The sequence below is a fragment of the Tamandua tetradactyla genome, chromosome 7, assembly GCF_023851605.1.
Source record: "Tamandua tetradactyla isolate mTamTet1 chromosome 7, mTamTet1.pri, whole genome shotgun sequence".
In the NCBI taxonomy this organism is placed as follows: Eukaryota; Metazoa; Chordata; class Mammalia; order Pilosa; family Myrmecophagidae; genus Tamandua; species Tamandua tetradactyla.
The window spans coordinates 51491457-51505237 of NC_135333.1; the positions used below are offsets into that span (position 1 = coordinate 51491457).

The 13781-nt window shown below is 36.7% G+C and overlaps 1 protein-coding gene and 1 pseudogene across 2 annotated transcripts in view; both read left to right on the forward strand.

The window, feature by feature from the left end:
* Positions 1 to 13781, forward strand: part of USP6NL (USP6 N-terminal like) — a 261997-nt gene that overhangs the window by 40622 nt on the left and 207594 nt on the right. The gene's annotated exons all lie outside the window — the stretch shown is intronic.
* Positions 1124 to 9067, forward strand: LOC143689651 (heterogeneous nuclear ribonucleoprotein D-like pseudogene; annotated as a pseudogene).

The window sequence follows — 13781 nt, forward strand, 5'->3', positions numbered from 1 at the left end:
AAGTTAATGGTCTGAATTTCCCAATCAAAAGACATAGAATGGCAGAATGGATTACGACCCAGCAATACCACTGCTAGGTATCTACTCAAAGGACTTAAGGGCAAAGACACAGACGGACATTTGCACACCAGTGTTTATAGCAGCATTATCTACAACTTCAAAGAGATGGAAACAGCCAAAATGCCCATCAACAGACGAGTGGCTAAACAAACTGTGGCGTATACCTACGATGGAATATTATGCAGCTTTAAGACAGACTAAACTTATGAAGCATGTAATAACATAGATGGACCTAGAGAACATTATGCTGAGTGAGTCTAGCCAAAAACTAAAGGACAAATACTGTATGGTCCCACTGAAGTGAACCGACATTCGAGAATCAGCTTGGACTATATCATTGGTAACAGAGACCAGCAGGAGTTAGAAACAGGGTAAGATAATGGGTAATTGGAGCTGAAGGGATACAGACTGTGCAACAGGACTAGATACAAAAACTCAAAAATGGACAGCACAATAATACCTAAGTGTAATGTAACTAGGTTGGAACACTGAATGAAGCTGCACCTGAAATATGGTTTTTTGTTTGTTTGTTTGTGTGTTTGTATCTTTTGTTTTTGTTTTTTTCTTTTTCCTTTTTATATATATATATATATTATTAGTATTATTATTTTAATTCTCTTCTCTATATTAACATTCTATATCTTTTTCTGCTGTTTTGCTAGTTCTTTTCCTAAATCGATGCAAATGTACTAAGAAATGATGATCATACATCTATGTGATGATACTAAGAATTACTGAGTGCATGTGTAGAATGGAATGATTTCTAAATGTTGTGTTAATTTCTTTTCTTTTTTTTGATTAATAAAAAAATTAAAAAAAAAAATGAGTATGACTGCTGAAACATTATATTGATATTTCTGTAGGTCTCCAGTATCCTGGAGCAGCTAGAAGACAGAAACGAAAAATCATGGAACTGTAACCCATATCAAACATTAAAATCTGTTCTATAACTACGTGTTAAAATGTACTTGGAAATTTATTGCTTTTTTGTATATATGTTATATTTCACAATAAAAAAAGGTAAAAAAAAAAAACAGATCCAGTTATTGGAAAGTGAACATGATTTGGATTTGTGCCTTCCAGAGATGTTGTTAGTGTTGATAAGGTTTTGGAACTGAAAGAACACAAACTGGATGGCAAATTGATAGACCCCAAAAGGGCAAAAGCTTTAAAAGGGAAAGAACCCCTTCAAAAGTTTTCATGGGTGAATTGAATCCAGATACTTCGGAAGAGCAAATAAAAGAATATTGTGGAACATTTGGAGAAATTGAAAATATTGAACTTCCTGTGGATACAAAAACAAATGAATGAAGAGGATTTTGTTGTATCACATATACAGATGAAGAACCAGTAAAGAAATTACTAGAAAGCAGATATCATCCAATTGGTTCTGGGAATTGTGAAATAAAAAAGTTGCACAGCCTAATGAGATATATAGGCAGCAACAGCAACAACAACAACAGAAAGAAGGAAGAGGAGCTGCAGGTACTGGATGAGGTGGTAAAAGGTGTTGTGAATGAGGTCAGGGCCAAAACTGGCACCAAGGATTTAATAACTATTATGATCAAGGGTATGGAAATTAAAATGGTGTCTCTGGTGGTGATCCTAACTATAGTGGCTGTGGTGGAGATGATTATACTGGGTGTTACTGTGGGAACTATGGATATGGACAGGTTTATGCAGACTACAGTGGCCAACAGAGCACCTATGGCAAGGCATTTTGAGGGGATGGCAATCACCAAAACAATTACCAGCCATGCTAAAGGAGTTGCCTGGAGAAAACAGGAGGAATTGCTAAAGTAACCCATCTTGCAGAACAGTTTTGAAGATTGGTCTTCCGTTGATCTGAGATGATTATATTGTTAAAGACTTTCCAGTGTACAGGACACAACTGTCCAACTGTATGTAGCTGTCATTTAGTTTTCTTTATTTTTACGTTTTCCTTTGCTATTTGTGTTATGCCTTGGTGTGAATTTGTTTATTCAAATTTTATTTGTATGATTTCATGTTAAATCTCAAATAAATGCTTCCTTATGTGATAAAAAAAAGATGTTGAATTCTGTTGAATGCCTTTTCTACATCAGTCGAGATTATCATGTGTTTTTTCCACTTGGATTTGTTGTTACAGAGTTTTACATTAATTGATTTTCTTATGTTGAACCAGCCTTACATACCTAGAATAAATCTTTTAATGTATTGCTGATTTGATTTGCAAGTATTTTGTTGAAGTGTTTTGCATCTATATTTATTAAAGAGATTGGTCTCTGAATTTTCTTTTCTTTTAGTGTCTTTGTCTGGCTTTGGTATTAGGGTGATGTTGGCTTCATGGAATGAGTTAGGTAGCTTTCCCTCCTCTTCAGTTTTTTTGAAGAGTTTGAGCAGGATTGGTGCTAATTCTTCCTTGAGTGCTTGGTAGAATTCACATGTGAAGCCATCTGATCCTGGACATTTTGTTTTTTGGGAGCTTCTTAATAACTGATTCAATCTCTTTATATGTGATTGGCTTGTTGAGGGTTGTCTATTTCTTCTCAAGTCAATATGGGTTGTTCATGCTTTTCTAGGAAGTTGTCCATTTCATCTGTGTTGTGTAGTTTATTAGCATACAGTTGCTCATAGTATCCTCTCATTACCTTTCTTTCTGCAGTGTCAATGGTTATGTCTCCTCTTCCATTTCTGATTTTTATTTATTTGCATGCTCTCTCTCTCTCTCTTTTGGTCAACATAGTATTCAATAATTGATTTTACTGTTTTCTCAAAGAACCAAGTTCTGGTTTCATTTATTTTCTTGATTGTTTTCATATTCTCAGTTTCATTTATTTCCACTCTAATCTTCGTAATTTCTTTCCTTTTATTTGCTTTGGGGTTAGTTTTGTGTTCTTTATTTCTCCAGTTCTTCCAAGTGAACAGTTAATTCCTCAATTTTTGCTCTTTCTTCTTCTTCTTCTTTTTTTTTTTTTACATGGGCAGGCACCAGAAATTGAACCCGGGTCTCCGGCATTGCAGGCGAGAAGTCTGCCTGCTGAGCTGCCATGGCCTGCCCTCTTTCTTCTTTTTTAATATAGGCATTTAAGGCAACAAATTTCCCTCTCCGCACTGCCTTTGCTGCATCCCACAAATTTTGATATGCGTGTTTTCATTTTCATTTGCCTCAAGATATTTGCTGATTTCTCTTGTAATATCTTCTTTGACCCAGTGGTTGTTTAAGAGTGTGCTGTTTAGCCTTCATGTATTTGTGAATTTTCTGGTCCTCTGCCTGTTATTCATGGTCAACTTCATTCCATTATGATCCAAGAAAGTGTATGATTTCAGTCTTTTTAAATTTATTGAGATTTGCTTTGTGATCCAATGTATGGTCTATCCTTGAGAAAGAGCCATGAGCACTTGAGAAAAGTACATATCCTACTGTTTTGGGGTGTAAAGTTCTGGAAATATCTGTTAAGTCTAGTTGACTTTCCTTTTTATTCAAAATCTGTTTTTATGATCCTCTGTCTAGATGGTCTGTTCATTTATGAGAATGGGAAATTGAAGTCTCCAACCATTATGGTAGAGGTGGCTGCTTCTCCCTTCAGTGTTGTCAGTATTTGCCACATGTATTTTGGAGCATTCTGGCTTAGTGTATAAATATTTATGATTATTGTGTCTTCTTGAATTGTTCCTTTTATTAATGCACAGTGTGCTTCTTTGTCTCTCTTAATTTCTTTACATTTGGTGTCTAATTTGTCAGATATTAGTATACCTATTCCTGCTTTTTTTCTGACTGTTGGTTGCATGGAATATCTATCCCCAGCCTTTCACTTTCAACCTATTTTTTGTCCTTGGGTCTAAAGTGTGTCTCCTATAGACAGCATATAGATGGGTTCTGTTTTTTAATCCATTCTTACCAGTCTATATCTTTTGATTGTGAGTTAAATCCATTAACATTTAATGTTATTACTGTAAAGCAGTACTTTCTTTTGTCATTTTGTCTTTTGGGTTTATATGTCATATCTTTTTACCTTTAGTGATAGTCTTCATTTCCACACTCTTCCCCACACTTCTCTCTTGCTTTTTCCTATATGCCTGTAGTGCTCCCTTTAGTATTTCTTGCAGAGCTGGTCTCTTAGTCGCAAATTCTCTCAGTGATTGTTTGTCTGAAAATATTTTAATCTTCCCCTCATTTTTGAATGACAGTTTTTTGGAGTATAGAATTCTTGATTGGCAGTTTTTCTCTTTCAGAATCTTAAATATATCATACTACTACCTTCTCACCTCCATGGTTATGGTGAGAAATACACACATAGTCTTATTGAGCTTCCCTTTTATGTGATAGATTGCTTTTCTCTTCCTGCTTTCAGAATTTTCTCTTGTCTTTGATATTTGACAAACCGATTAGTAAGTGTCTTGGAGTATGTCTGTTTGGGGTATGCTGGATCTATTTTGTTTGTCGTGTGCTACACTTCTTAGATCTGCAATTTTATGTCTTTCATAAGAGATGGGAAATTTTCAATGATTATTTCCTCCATTAGTCTTTCTCCTCCTTTTCCTTCTCTTCTTCTGGGTGCTCACAGTACGTATATTTGTGTGCTTCATGTTGCCGTTCAATTCCCTGAGACCTTGCTCATATTTTTCGATTCTTTTCCTTGTATTTCTTTTGTGTATTGGATTTCATATGTCCAGTTCTCTAGTTCACTAATCCTTTTTTCTGCCTCTTCAAGTCTATTGTTGTAGGTTTCCATTGTTTTTTTTTTTCATCTCTTCTATTGTGCCTTTCATTTCCCTAAGTTCTGTGATTTGTTTTTTCAAATTTCAGATTCTTCTTTATATTTGTCCAGTGTTCTTCATGTCCTCCCTGAATTCGTTGATTTTACTTTTTATTAGATGAGATTTTACATGTCTGTTTGAACATCCTCAATTAGTTGTTTTGACTTCTGTATCTCATTTGAAGTGTTGGTTTGTTCCTTTGACTCTGCCATATCTTCAATTTTCCTAATATAATTCATTTTTTTGCTTGTGTCTATGCATTTGATTTCCTTAATTAGTTAATCCTGTAGGTTGTTTTTACTTTTTCTCTAGGGTTTTTTTGTTGGTGACTTTTTCCCTCTCTCTTCTTTGATATTCAGTTCAACTTACTCTAGATCTCTAGCATAGGTTTTGTTTAACTGATCAGAATTTTTCAGTTCTTGGTTTTCTGTTTCTTGCTCTGCCAGTAGGGAGCCTTTTTTTCTTTTGTTGAGGAGGGTCTCCTCAGATACTATAGACCACAGCCTGATTTTCCCAGACCCAACATGCCCATATCTTAGGAGGAAAGAGTAGCCAGCATCAGTTTTCTCTGAGGGTGAGACCTAGCAGGTTGTCAGACTTTCCTATAAAGTCTCTAGACTCTGTGCTTTTCATGTCCTGCCCAGCATATGATGCTTGTCTGCCCCCAGCTTCCTACCAGCTTAAATTATTGCAGTACCTTTAATTTCTTTAGACTCTCCCTTCCATAGGCGTGGTTGAAACAGAGGTGAGGTTATGATTGCTTCTGTGTTCCAGTCCCTGGGGCCTGAATTCCTTGAAGGAAGGATTCCACTTAAGCTGGGCCCCAACCCCCTTTTCTTGAGGAAGATACACCCTTTAGGGACTTAACCTCCTTCACCTGTGTAGTTACTTTGTCTCGCAGATGCGCTTTAGTTCTGCCCTTGCCTGGGGCAGTGCTGGAGCCTGAGAGTGCTTCCAGTTTTATTTAATGAGCTATTAAGAGGTTAAAAAAAAAAAAGCAGAAAAGGCTTTTCAGATTTGGACCCCAGCTCTTCGTTCTTCAGGTTTGTCAATCAAGAGTTTGAGTTAGTATGTCGCTCTATGTATCTCCAGGCTCTATGTGTCCCCTTTCCTTGGTGTCCAGCTCTTTTCCAATATTTTGTACTGTTTTGCTCAAAAAGCCTCTATTTATTTATTTATTTTTTTAATTTCCATCAACCCTGCCTCCCTCTCTGCTGGGGCAAAAACTCTTAGTTCCTGTTGTGCTTTTTCCGGGTTTATCTGTGCTGGGAGCGTGTTTTCAGTAGTTAGAATTTGTTAATTAATTCTGCAATTGGAGCTTGGTTGCACTAAACCCTTGCTAGTAGTAAAGTCTGTTTCCTTTTCCCTCAGTGAACCAGCCTGCTGTGTCTGTGGGGGAGGTGCACCGCTATCCATGACTTGGAGTACTTAACAATTCTTTGTGAGATCTCAGCCATTCCACCTGGTCCAGACTGGTGAATGGCTGTGTGTCTGGTCACTGATGTTCCCCCAGCAATTGTTCTGTATTGTTCCTGGCTGTTTACTTGCTGCTCTGGAGGATGAACTAAATTCTACACTTCATGGTAGCACCATCTTGCCCCTCCTAATTACTTGTTTTTTTCATATGTTTTTGAGTCATTTGTATTTTCTCTTCTGAAAAGTGTCTGTTCATGTCTTTTGCCCATTTTAAAATTAGATTGATTGTCTTTTTATTGTTGAGTTGTAAATTCTCTTTTTATATTCTGGATATTATACCCTTGTCTGATATGTGTTTTCCAAATATTGTATCCCATTGCATAGGCTGCCTTTTTATTTTCCTAACAAAATTAGTGGATTTCCTATTCATCCATTTCTTTTTTCATTGCTCTCATCTTGGGTGTAAAGTTTAGGAAACCACCTCCTTTCACAAGATACATAGGACTTTTCCCTACATTTTCTTATAAAGGTTTTATAGTCTTAGCTCTAACATTTAGGTCTTTGATCCATTTTGTGTTAATTTTTGTATAAGGTGTGAGCTGTGGGTCCTACTTCATTGTTTTGGATATGGATATCCAGTTCTTCAAACACCATTTATTGCAGAGGCTGGTCTGTCCCAGATGAGTTGGCTTGACTGCCTTATAAAACATCAGTTGTCCATAGATGAGAGGGTCTATTTCTAAACACTCAATTTGATTCCTTTGGTCAGTATAGCTGTGTTTATGCAGTACCGTGCTGTTTGCCCACTGTAGCTTTGTCATATGCTTTGAAGTCAGGTAGTATGAGACCTCCTGCTTCAGTCTTCTTTCTCAAGATGGTTTTAGCTATTCCAGGCATTTTGCCTTTCCAACTAAATTTGGTCATTAGTTTTTCTATTTCTGAAACATAAATTGTTGGGATTTTAATTGTTATTGCATTGACTCTATAAAATCAATTTGAGTACTGTTCTAGTTTGCTAGCTGCTGGAATGCAATATACCAGAAACGGAATGGGTTTTTAACAAGGGGAATTTAATAAGTTGCTAGTTTGCAGTTCTAAGACCGAGAAAATGTCCCAGTTAAAGCAAGTCTATAGAAATGTCCAATCAAAGGCATCCAGGGAAAGATACCTTGGTTCAAGAAGGCCAATGACGTCCAGGGTTTCTCTCTCAAGTGAGAAGGCACATGGCAAACACAGTCAGGGCTTCTCTCTCAGCTGAAAGGGCACATGGTGAGTACGGCATCATCTGCTAGCTTTCTCTCCTGGCTTCCAGTTTCATGAAGCTACCTGGGAGGCATTTTCCTTCTTCATCTCCAAGGGTCGCTGGCTGGTGGACTCTCTGCTTTGTGGTGCTGCAGCATTTTCTGCTCTCTCTGAATCTATTTCTCTAAAATGTTTCCTCTTTTATAGGACTCCAGTAAACCAATCAAGACCCACCCAACTGGGTGGAGACATGTCGTCCCTTAATCCAGTTTAACAACCACTCTTGACTAAACCACATCAACCAGGGAGATGATCTCATTACAGTTTCAAATATACAGTATTGAATAGGGATTATTCTACCTTTATGAAATGGGACTTATATTAAAACATGGCTTTCCTTAGGGGGCATACTTCCTTTCAAACCAGCACAAGTACAGTCAGCATCTTAACTATATTTGGTCTTCCAATCCATGAACATGGTGTGCCCTTCCATTCATTTAGGTCTTTTGTGATTTATTTTAGCAATTTCTCATAGTTTTCTGTGTATATATCTTTTGTGACTTTGGTTAAATTATTCCTAAATATTTGATTATTATTGTTGCCATTGTAAATGGAGTTTTTTTTCCTGGATTTCCTCCTCAGAATGTTCGTTACTAGTGTATGGAAACATTGCTGATTTTTGGGTATTGATCTTGGGCCCTTTCACCTTGCTGTACTCATTTGTTAGTGCTAGTAGCATTGCAGTAGATTTTTCGGGATTTTTGACATATAGTATCATGTCATCTGCAAACAGTGAAAGTTTTACTTCCTCCTTTCCAATTTGGATCCCATTTATTTCCTTTTCTTTTCCAGTTGCTCTGGTTAGAACTTCCAACACAATGTGGAATAACATTGGTGACACTGCATCCTTGTCTTGTTCCTCATCTTAGAGGGAAAGCTTTCAGTCTTTCCCTGTTGAGGATGATATTACCTGTGGGTTTTTCATATATTCCCTTTCATCATTTTGAGGAAATTCCCTTCTATTCCTGTCCTTTGAAGTGGTTTCATCAAAAACAGAAGCTGAGTTTTGCCAAGTGTCTTTTCTGCATCAATTGAGATGATCATATCGTTTTCCTGCTTTGATTTATTGATATGTTGTGTTACATTAATTGATTTTCTTGTGTTGAACTAGCCTTGCATACCAAGAATAAATCCTATTTGGTCATGTTGTCTATTGCTTTTAATGTCCTTTTGGGTTAGATTTGCGAGTATTTCATTGAGGATTTTTGCATCTATATTCATTAAAGAGATTGGTCTCTAATTTTCTTTTCTTGTAGTATCTTTGTCTTACTTTGGTAGTAGGGTTATGTTGGCTTCATAGAATGAGTTAGTTAGCTTTCCCTTCTCTTCAGTTTTTTTAAAGAGTTTGAGCAGGATTGCTACTAATTCTTTCTTGAATGCTTGGTAGAATTCACATTTGAAGCTATCTGGTCCTGGATCTTTCTTTTTGGGAGCTTCTTGATGACTAATTCATTCTCTTTACTTTTGATAGGTTATTGAGGTCATCTGTTTCTTCTCAAGTCAATGTTGGTTGTTCATGCTTTTCTAGGAAGTTGTCTATTTCATCTATGCTATCTAGTTTATTAGTATTCTAATAAATACTATACTAATAAATATAATAATTAATATTAGTATTTATTAGAATTCTCCTTCATTTCTTCAGAGTCAGTAGTAAATTCCTCTCCCATTTCTGATTTTATTTATTTGCATCCTCTCTCTCTCACTCTCTCTTTTTTTTTTTGTCAGCCTGGCTATGTTTCCATCTTGATATTTTCAAAGAACCAGTTTCTGGTTTTGTTGGTTCTCGCTATGGTTTTCCTATTCTCACTTTCATTTAGTTTTGCTCTAATCTTCATTACTTGTTTCTGTTTGTTTGCTTTGAAGTTAGTTTTTTGCTCTTTCTCTGGATCCTCCGTTTGTATTCAGATATTTCCTTGATTTTTGCTCTCTGTTCTTTTTTAGTATTAGCATTTAGGGCTATAAATTTCCCTCTCAGCATCACCTTTCCTGCATCCCATAAGTTTTGATGTGTTGTGTTTTCATTTTCATTTGCCTCAAGATATTTACTGATTTTTCTTGTAATTTCTTCTTTGACCCACTAGTTGTTTTAATTGTGTGTTGTTTATCCTCTATGTATTTGTGAATTTTCCACCCTTTTGCCTGTAGTGATTTCCTCCTCCTTTCCATATGATCTGAGAAAGTGCTTTCTATAATTAAAATCTTTTAAAATTTATTCAAACTTTCTTTGTGACCCAAAATGTGGTCTATCCTGGAAAATGATCCATGAGCATTTGAGAAAAATGTGTATCCTGATGTTGTGGGTTGTGATGTTCTGTAAACGCTTTTTAAGTCTAGTTCATTCTTCGTATTATTCAAAAGCTCTGTTGCCTTATTGATCCTCTGTCTAGATGTTTTATCAGTTGATATGAGAGCAGTGTATTGCAGTCTCCAGTTCTTGTATAGGTGTCTGCTTCTCCTTTCAGTATTTTTGTTGTGTGTCATGTATTTTGGGCACTCTCATGTGTGTCGAGACATGAATTTTCCTCTAATGGTTGTTCCAGAGTGTTCCTGGCTATTAGTAGCTGCTCTGGAGAACTAATTACACCTCCCTACATTGCCATTTTGCCCAGCCTGTCATTGAATGTTCTTATAGTTACATTTTTCTGCATATACGGATTTATTTTCATAATATACTCTTACTCCTGTGGTGTTACTGGTAAAACTATATGCAAAAATTTAAGGCTTCTGAATCTTCTTGGCAAGGTGGAAGTTATGATTTTAATTTGTCCTGTTAGCATGCTTTTTAAGTTCTATTGTTTGTTAATTATTGATATACCTGGTTATTTATTAAAGAACTAATGTCCCATGAGCTGTAATACTAGGTAGGTTTTTATTTCTTAGACCAAGGTAACTTTCCATGAGGGACATAGTCTAGGGCAGTGTTTCCCAACCTGGACACTGTTAATATTTTAGGCCAGATAATTTTTTATTGTGTGGGTCTGTCCTATGCACTGTGAAATGTTTAGTAGCATACCTGGTCCCTAGATGTCTTGTGACCACCAAAAATTCAATCTGGTCTAGTTCAGGGGTCAACAAACTGTGACCTGTAGGCCATCTTTAGCCACACCCATTTGTGTATGTATCATCTATGGCTGGTACAATGCAGAGTGGAGTAGTTAACCACACAGACTGTATGAACTGCAGTAGAAAATATTTAGTGTCTGCAGTAGAAAATATTTAGTGTCTGACTGTTTATTGCAAATAATTGTCAATCCCTAGATTTAGTTCATGGAAAATGACTTGTAAACAGTTAAAACTTATTGGTAAGTGTTGTGATAGACTCACGTATGTATAAAGTGATAGAATGAGATGAGAGTTAAGCATTTAAAGAGAAAGCTTTCTTTAAGGAGGTGACACAAACTAGATCTTCAAAATTTGAGTGGACACAATGAGGAGGTTCATGTAGACAGAAGTCCTCATGTATACAAAGTTAACCATATTTCAGGGAATTGAGGAAAGTACTGTGTGCTCACTGCACATGATGGAAGTACTGGTGGTACTTGTAAAAACTTATCTGCAGGATCGATTGACAGTAAATTTAAATGAGGTCTAAATTTTTCGTTAACTAGTTTGGACTTATCTATGAGCAGATGGGAAGCCATCAGTTTTTGACAGGGGAGTGAGGATCGATTTCTATTTTGAAAGATTTTTCCATATGTTACTGTTAGGTTACTTTCTTTTGCAATTTCTCTGATACTCTGTTGAAACCTCCCCTGACAATTGAAGGCTGTATTTACTTCTATTGTGCCTCCTATCACACTCTTCTTGGCCATGAGCTCCTATAAACAAGATGTTCCTTAAGTACAGTTACCAATTTCAAGAAATCATTGTTATAAAACTTGCATCATATATTCCATTTTTTCTTATGTCCCAATAATGCCCTTTTTGAATCTTTTGTCCTCCATTCTTAGATCTCACCCAGTTTCATATATTGCATTTAATTTTCATTATCTCTTCATTTTCTTTCTTTTTCTTAACTAAGGAAACATATGCAGCATGAATCTTCCCATCCCAACTCTACTGAGCATACCGTTCAATGGGATTAATCACACAATGTTGCAATAATCTCACCATCATCCATTACTACAGCAACAGTACTACATCTTTCACCCTAAAAAAAATTTTAACACCATTGCTCCTCACTCCCACCCTAATTTCTTGTCTAATTTCCTTTATAATTCATTGATTGTTTCAGAGTGTTTGTTTAATTTCCACATATTTTGAGTTTTCCCCTTTTCCCATTGTTTTTGATTTCCAGCTTCATTCCCTAGTGGTTGGGAATATGCATTAGCATGATTTCAATCTTTTTTAATTTATTGAGACCTGTTTTTGGTGACCCAACATCTGTTCTATCCTGGAGAATCATCCATGTGCATTCAAAAAGAATGTGTATTTTGTTTTTATTGGGTGCAGTGCTCTGTATATGTCTGCTAGGTCTACTTGGTTTAGTGTATTGTTCAAGTTCTGTACTTCCTTATTGATCTTCTGACTAGGTATTCTGTCGATGACTGAGGGTGGTGTGTTAAAGTCTCCTAATATTAATGTGGAACTGTCAGCTTCTTCCTTCACATATGTCAGTATTTGCTTCCTATATTTTGGAGTTCTACTGTTGAGTGCTTATATATTTATAATTGTTACAATTTCCTGTTGAATTGTACCCTTAAAAGTCTGTATGCTGGTTTGAAGCTATGTGCCCGAGAAAAGGGTATGTTCTTTTAACCCGTCCCTGAGGGGAAGACTTAATATAGGTAGGGCTTTTTTATTTGGTTGTTTTAATTGAGATGTGATTTGAGTCTTAATCCTTTACTGGATTCCTTTATGAGAAAATAAAAGACAGAGAAGCTTAGAAAGCTTGGAGAGAGAGAAACACTGAGAGAAGCAAGAAAGACCCACAGGAGCTGAGAGAAAGAACCACTATAGCCAGAACTGGAAGGTAAAGAATCTTGGAAGGGAAGGACCAGCAAACACTGGCCATGTCCTTTTCCATGTGACAGAGGAGCACCATTATGCCAGCAGCCTTTCTTGGGAGAAGTCATCTTCCTCTTGATGCCTTAATTTGGACATTTTCATGGCCTTAGAACTGTAAATTTATAGAGTAATAAATCATTAATGTAAAGGCCAACCCATTTCTGCTATTTTGTATTCTGGCAGCTTTAGCAAACTGCAACAGATTTTGATACCAGAAGTGGGGTACTGCAATTTGCAAATACCAAAAATGCTGAAATGGTTTTATAAATGGGTCAGGGAAGGATTCTGAAAGAATTATGATGTGCTTGATAGAAAAGGCCTAGATTGTTTTGAAGAGACTGGTAGAAATATGGTGCTAAAGGTACTTGTTATGAGACTTTAGACAGAAATCATGACTATATCATTGTCAACTGGAAGAAAGCAATCCTTGTTTTAAAGTAGCAGAAACCTGGTATAAGTGAGTCCTGGTGTTGGATGAAGGCAAAATTTGAAAGTGATTAGCTTGGCTACTGTTCTAGTTTGCTAGCTGCTGGAATGCAACACACCAGAGGTGAATTGGCTTTCAATAAAAGGGGACTTATTTAGTTGACGTATAATTCTTCAAAGGAAAGGCAGCTAACTTTCAACTGAGGTTCATTCTTATGCGGGACGGCACAGGACGATCTCTCCTAACCTTTCTCCAGGTCTCTGGGTTCCAACATCTTTCCCCAGGGTGATTCCTTTCTGTATCTCCAAAGGCCTGGGCTGAGCTGCTGAGATGAGGTATGTTGAGCTTCTTCGGCTGTGCTAAGTTGAGCTCTCATTTAAGCACGAGCCAATTAAATCAAACATCATTCACTACAGCAGGCATGCCTCCTAGCTTACTGCAGATGTAATCAACAGTAGATGAGGTTTATATGCGATCAGGTCATGTCCACAGCAGTAGAACTAGGCACCTTCACCTAGCCATGTTGACACCTGAATCTAACTAATGCAGCTACTTACCAGAAGAGATTTCCAACTTAAATGTGGAAAGTACGGCCTGGCTACCCCTTGCAGCTTATAATAAAATACATGAGGAAAGGGATAAGCTGAGAACCGAACTCTTTGGGTACAAAGAAACCAGAAATTGATAGTTTGGAAAATTCTGAGGTTTTTGAAAATGAGTTCCCAGAGGATAGTGTCCCACGTGAGGGTTTAACCAAACGTAATCAGTCCATCATTTCAGAGCAAGACAGGATTGGAGATGGAGCTATACAGAAAAGATTTGTGGAAAG